At 33.9% G+C, this 7,500-nt stretch overlaps 1 protein-coding gene across 1 annotated transcript in view; it reads right to left on the bottom strand.

Annotated features, from left to right (window-relative positions):
* LOC137646118 (prostaglandin E2 receptor EP4 subtype-like) overlaps window positions 1-6,765 on the bottom strand; it is a 235,683-nt gene extending 228,918 nt beyond the window's left edge. Inside the window, exon 1 of the mRNA XM_068379320.1 lies at window positions 5,510-6,765. The gene's annotated coding sequence lies outside the window, so the exon portion shown is untranslated. The remainder of the gene's footprint in view (window positions 1-5,509) is intronic.
* Between the last annotated feature and the right edge of the window lie 735 nt (window positions 6,766-7,500).

The raw sequence follows: 7,500 nt of genomic DNA, 5'->3' as shown, positions 1-7,500 counted from the left end.
GAATATATATTTATTTTTCAAACTTCATTATTTAACCCACCTGGAAAATAAGTATTTTTCGCTACCCTGGGTAAAGGAAATGCTGAATCATTATGTCATATTTATTTAGATTTTAAGGACACTAGTACCAGCAATGTCTACAAAGGAGTAAATAGAATCGTGTTTGTTTAAAAAAAGGTGATGGATTTTTTTAATGACCTCTTATAGTACCACATCAACTCCATAGAAATAGCAATTCGCTATTATTTATTCATAATAGGTCAGAATTTTGTCTTTTTCTTAAAATGAAAGGATATAATAAATTTATCTTTATATTGCTTCAGTTATCAGTTTATTATCTTATTATTTTTCTCTTGCCTAACGCTTGGGAAATTTAAGTACTAATGACTTGCCCTTTCCGTCTGACCCTCATGATGTACCTTTAAATCCGAAAAAAAAAAATTACGAAGAGTAAATGGGTAAAGAAACAGAATTTATACACTATACCTTCCTAAGAAAATCTATTTTAGTTAAAAGAGAGAGAGAGAGAGAGAGAGAGAGAGAGAGAGAGAGAGAGAGAGAGAGAGAGAGAGAGAGAGAGAGAGAGAGAGAGAGAGAAATGGTCAAGATCATTGTTTCACCATAGTGCAAAGTCCAAGTCATGGGTTAAGACATCAACCAGTGGTTAGATTCATACTTTCTCTCTCTGTCAGTTGATTAAATATTTACTTAGCATTAAGGAAGAACTAAGACTCGAATATTTGCCCAATCCAGGCTTTACTGTAGTCGGTATAAGCACTTCCTATTCAAGTGAAAACAGAACATCCAAAAGATAAGTGTGAATGCAAATTGAATTTGATGACCTAAGTGATTTACCTCATGGTCAAGAAATATTTTTTTCATTCAAGGTAAATTCTAGAAAACAAATTGCTTACTTTCAGATATTTCTAAATGATGTTCCTGAGTAAGAACAGTAACATATAAGGTATCAAAATATACAACAATATTATGGTATGTTTAAAACCATAATTGAATGGTAGATTACCAAACCGTAACAAAACTATTGAAAAACTAGTTCAGGAACATGTTTTTTTTATAGTCATTAAACTCTGAAGCAGCGTAGAGAGAGAGAGAGAGAGAGAGAAAGAGAGAGAGAACCTTGATTCACCCTCCGGCAGATGTTTTCTACACGGTAGAAGCCTGCAAGAGTAAGTTAATGACCCAGGGAGTGGGTCAACATCTTGCATTACTTACTCACATCCAGCGTAACGTAAAAGTTCGTTTCTATTCTAACCTCTCGTTCCTTCTTTATCCATACTTCGTATCTCTCTCTTCAATCAAACAAATTTCTTGCTCTTCTTCTTTCTGACAAGCTACCTCAATGAGTGTCCGAAAGTTCATCTCTTTCTCTTCAATAAATAAATTTCTTTTTCCTCTTCTTCTTTCTAACAAGCTACCACAATGAGTGTCCGAAAGTTCATTTCTTTCTCTTCAGTTAAATAAATTTCTTCCTCTTCTTTCTAACAAGCTACCACAATGAGTGTCCGAAAGTTCATCTCTTTCTGTTCAATTAAAAAGATTTCTTCTTCCTCTTCTTCTTTCTTTCAAATTACCACAATGAGTGTCCGAAAGTTCATCTCTTTCTCTTCAATAAGAAATAATCCTTCTTCCTTTTCTTCTTTCTGATAAGCTACCACAATGAGTGTCCGAAAGTTCATTTCTTTCTCTTCAATTAAATAAATTTCTTCCTCTTCTGTCTGACAAGCTACCCCAATGAGTGTCCGAAAGTTCATCTATTTCTCTTCAATTAGAAATAATCCTTCTTCTTTTTCTTCTTTCTGATAAGCTACCACAGTGAGTGTCCGAAAGTTCATCTCTTTCTGTTCAATTAAAAAGATTTCTTCTTCCTCTTCTTCTTTCTTTCAAATTACCACAATGAGTGTCCGAAAGTTCATCTCTTTCTCTTTAATAAATAAGTTTCTTCTTCCTCTTCTTTTTTCTGACAGGCCACCACAATGAATGTCCGAAAGTTCATCTCTTTCTCTTCAATTGAATAAATTTCTTCTTCCTCTTCTTCTGTCGGACAAACTACCAAAATGAGTGTCCAAAAGTTCATCTCTTACTCTTCAATTAAATAAATTTATTCTTCCGTTTTTTCTTTCTGACAAGCTATCACAATGAGTGTCCGAAAATTCATCTCTTTCTCTTCAATTGAATAAATTTCTTCTTCCTCTTCTTCTTTCTTTCAAACTACCACAATGAGTGTCAGAAAATTCATCTCTTTCTCTTCAATTGAATAAATTTCTTCTTCCTCTTCTTCTCTTTTTCAAACTACCACAATGAGTGTCCGAACGTTCGTCTCTTTCTCTTCAATTGAATAAATTTCTTCTTCGTCTCCTTCTTTCTTTCAAACTACCACAATGAGTGTCAGAAAATTAATCTCTTTCTCTTCAATTAGAAATAATTCTTCTTCCACTTCTGTCCGACAAGCTACCACAATGAGTGCCCAAAGAGATAGACAATTTGTCATTTCTAAAACTTTCCAAATTTACGTTGCTCATGTAAGTCTAATAACCTGTAAAGATACACGAGTCCACAAGTTTGCTTTTCCCTGCCAAGGTTTTCTTGGCAAAGTTCCGACAAAAGAGAGAGAGGCAAAATAAAACTGGTATAACCATTCAGCAATCAGGACAGACTCTCAAGGATACGACCTTTCCAGTTTTTTTTATTGGTGTTTACTCTTTTTTATTAAATATTTAATGTCTTTCACGTTTTGTGGAGGATAATTGTCATAGAGAACGTGGTTCATTTACTAAAAAAATTTTATTTTGATTGTTCATTACCTCTCTTGTAGTTTATTTCCTTGTTCCCTTTCCTGACAGGGCTATTTTTCCCTGTTGGAGCCCTTGGGCTTATGGCATCCTGCTTTTCCAACTAAGGTTGTAGCTTAGTAATAATGAAAATAATAAAATGGACTATAACACTAAATAGTAACATCATTGCAATGATTAAAGCATATATTCTTGAAACAGACCTTACAAGTCTTGGTTGCTTGGCAATTACAGTAATCACAAGGAGAATGGAACGAAGTAAGGAAAAAGGTAAACAGAGGAAAACCCTATGAATATGGAGAAGTATTTCTGCTCAATGACATAAGTAACCATCTTCAAAGGGAAGTACAGTTGGACACAGGAATTTCTGGCATACCTTGCTCTGAGGAAGTACACCCTGTCACACACTTACTGCACTATGAATAACCAAACAGATAGTATGGAGAGACATGGCAGAGGTGTTGGGCTGGGTTACACACAGGGGCTCGCCCCGAAGTGTGTAACAGGGTGCACTTACTCAGAGAGGTGTGCCTAGAATTCCTGCATCCAGCTGTACCAGAGTAAAGAGAAACAATGCGTTTGTTTGTGTAGCCTTGCTTTCCTATTAGGAAGTATGATGCCATGTACGGTTAAAAAAATTTTTTATTTTAATCGGAAATTCACCGTAAAAATATACTGTTCTCAGCCGTATTTCAGTAAAATACAGCCAACTGTAATTTCTACCCCACTTTGTTTTTATCTTTTACGGGTTGGCGGCCGTAATATCACTCCGTTTTGAAAACGGTGAATGCCTGGCAACATTTATTCCAGGAATTTTACCGTTTATATATATATATATATATATATATATATATATATATATGTGTGTGTGTGTGTATATATATATATATATATATATATATATATGTATATATATATATATATATATATATATATATATATATATATACATATATATATATATATATGTATGTATATATATATATATATATATATATATATATATATATATATATATATATATATATATAAGTGTATGCATGGACTAAAGCGAATACCAGGTAATAACAGATTCCTTACATGAAGGAAAAATCAGTATGTATGGTCTGTAACCGGATGGATGAGGAAAATAGGTTTTTATGGCCAACCTTCGATGGTTGGCCTTGATGCCAATAGACGCTTCGCTAAATTGAATTTTAGATAGAAACTGGAAGCCAATCTCAATCTAGTGCTAATAATAGGCTCGTTATATAGTTTATATATGACAGATTTGTTTTAACATTGATACTGATCTTAAAATTTTTAATTTTATTTTTTCTATTAATTACTTATGGTTTATTTGCTATTTCTTTATTTCCTTTCCTCACTGGGCTGCTTTTCCCTCTTGGAGCCCTTGGGATTGTATCATTCTGCGTTTCAAACAAGGGTTGTTGCGTGGGTAATAATAATAATAATAATAATAATAATAATAATAATAATAATAATAATAATGATAATAATAATAATAATGATAATAATGAAAATAATAATAATAGTATTAATAATAATAATAATAATAATAATAATAATAATAATAATAATAATAATAATAATGTGCCACAATGAAAACAGAGTCGCTAAGTGAGTGAGAAGAAGTATTTTTATATGGGTGATTATACACACGTTATTATAAGCACTGTGGTTAGATGACAGTGAGTAGCAATGAGGCCAGAGATTTAAGGATATGAGTAAACGAGTTACATTACATTTCTTGAAATATGATGAACCATCAGAGCTACAAATACCAAATTCATTTCAAGGCTCCTTTGCAGTGATAACGAGCTAACATATTTGTAAAATAACTACGAAAATTACAGTAATTATTATTATTATTATTATTATTATTATTATTGTTGTTGTTGTTGTTATTATTATTATTATTATTAGCTAAGTTACAATTGGAAAAGCAGGATGCTATAAGCCCATGGGCTCAAATTGCGAAAAATAGCCCTGTGAGGAAAGAAAATAAAGAAAATAAATAAACGATATGAGAAAAAATTAACAATAAAATATTCTAAAAACAGTAACAACATCAAAACAGATATGTCAAATATAAACTATAAAAAAGACTTATGTCAGCCTATTCAACATAAAAACATTTGCTGCAACTTTGAACTTCAATAATTGCTTATCAAATTTATTGAAAGAGAGGTGATTATTTCATAACAATTTATGAGTTACATCTACCAAGGTAACCTTAAACGGAAATAAAGTGACTCAGAATAGTCAGTCCAAAGATAGTGATGTACTTAGAGTATTAAGAAGTTGTCCACGAATACTCCTTAAACGAAAAACATTTATTAATCCAGTCAAATGAATGTTTATTTACTTGTATATTTTTGTACTCGTTTGTAGGGACAACTACATTTTAGTATATCATTCAGCATTGGTTTGCATTTAAAAACCTATCCTTACATTACCCAAAACTAGCATGTTCAATATAAAGTCTTTGTCTAGTACACACAGAGCAACACCCATCATACGTTCATGATGACATCCAGTGCTAATATTGTAGACAATTGTAATCTGTATACACTTAAGCTTATGTTATCATAAACATACCAGTTTTATCGTTATGTATTTATGAAGAGTAAATACTTATAGGCACATACAAGACAATCACTTATGAATTGTAATTAACTCTGATTCTTATCACTTACCTGAATCTCTAGCTAATGATCAATGAGCCACTTAATAGAATCGGTGCAGTCGGAATCTATTAAAGAATTTCAGCTTGTAAAGGTCGGCAGCTTTTTGTGAGAATGTGTAAATAAATACTGGTGCAAATCCAACTAGAGCCCTTTTTACTTGACACGATATGATTCAGTTACATTTACAACATACTCATCAGCCGGAATCTCTTGAATTGATATTGTAGGGGATTGTAACATGTTAAAATAACGTTAATTTCATTTGTTGTCACTCATTCACACAAGGTGTAAAAAGCAATGTGATTTCATACACTGTTATAAAAAACGTAATTTTAATCGAAAATCTCCGGTAAAAATATACTGTTCTGAGCCGTATTTCAGTAAAATACAGGCGACCGTAGTTTTACCCTACTTTGTTATTATCTTTCACGGTTTGGTGACCGTAATATCACTCCTTAACGTCAATATATCCTTTTTTTAAATGGTAATTGGCTGGAAACATTTATTCCAGGATTTTTACCGTTTTTTATGACAAATTTTTAACAGTGCACATCTGCCTTCGTAAAGGGCCAGTTCAGTATGATACTTCAAATGAACCGGATGTTTTTCCTTATTTTTCCTGTCATCAGGATTTTGAATCCCATGGTGTAAGGTCATAGAAAACGAGAGCACAACAAAAAACAATCCGTCAATGCAGTTGATATTTGACCATTATTTTTACACTTAAAAAAAATCTGTTTTAATACGCGAAACACATTTAATTGAGTCTTAACACAGTCACTTTTGATCCAATACCGTATTATAAAATATTTTACTTTGAACAGAAAAAAATAATAAATTCTTTCCGTGTAAAATATCTTTCCGGAGTTGAAAGCATTTACTTAAAAGCCACAAACATTTTGTTTTTATTTTTTTCCTCGAAAACGTTGTGCAAACAACGATTCTTTGGGTACTTATAAGGCCACAAACATACGATTTGTTTTGATCTTTTTCCTCGGAAACGTCTTGGAAACAACGATGGCCTCTTGGTCCGTGTAAAATATCTTCCCGGAGTTGAAAGCATTTACTTAAAAGGCCACAAACATACGATTTGTTTTTATCTCCTTCCTCGAAAACGTCTTGGAAACAACGATCACCTCTTGGGAATAAAGCAGCAAAGGAAACCGTCGCTGACACGAGCCAAGCTTTCGACGTCGGAGCAGTGCCCGCACTGCTGCTCTGTTCACGGGCAACCACCAATCAGTACTGGAGAAGAAGAAGAAGAAGAGGGGCGCTCGACTTGGTAGCCCATGTCGTTTCCTCCTGCCCAATACTACCGCACGAGTGGGTACGCCTACCCTCGTCCCAGACAGTGCCCGTGCTAGCGTCGGGTATCCTTCGAGGGGATATCCTTCGGGGATATCCTTCGAGGAGTTTATTTGTAGATTACGTTTTTTTTGTTCTTCCGCTGGTTTCCCGTCGAGAACGTCCATAATGCCATCGTAGAGTGGTTTAAAGGCTACTCATGAATGGCAGAGGCGAGGAACAGTGCCATTGGACTGGTTAGCAGAACAATGCCATAATGACTGACCATATATACATATGATCAGCGCCGAAGCCCCCTCTCCATCCAAACTAGGACCAAGGAGGACCAGCCAATGGCTGCTATTGACTCGACAGGTAGACCTATACGCTCCCCCAAACTCCTCACCCTTAGCTTACAAGTATGGTAAGATTGCAGACACTACAAGAAACTATCGAGCTTGAGCAAGACTCGAACCCCAGACAGGGAGGTTTCCAATAGTGGTTTTGCCCGGCATCGAGACATCTGGTTGGCGTTTTCGATGTTATTAAACTAAATTTTTATCGAATTTCGATTCCTTTCAATTTTGGGTTATTTCAGCTCTCTCCATTTTTAGGTGGGTATTGTCAAAGGAGGAGACATGTCCTGTGATTAGATTATTATTATTATTATTATTATTATTTCTATCAAAATAATTACTATAGTGGGACAAATTTTC

Source organism: Palaemon carinicauda, chromosome 8, assembly GCF_036898095.1.
Source record: "Palaemon carinicauda isolate YSFRI2023 chromosome 8, ASM3689809v2, whole genome shotgun sequence".
Lineage (NCBI taxonomy): Eukaryota > Metazoa > Arthropoda > Malacostraca > Decapoda > Palaemonidae > Palaemon > Palaemon carinicauda.
The sequence above is the reverse complement of the archived record's forward strand: the minus strand, read 5'-3'. Positions and strand labels throughout refer to the sequence as shown.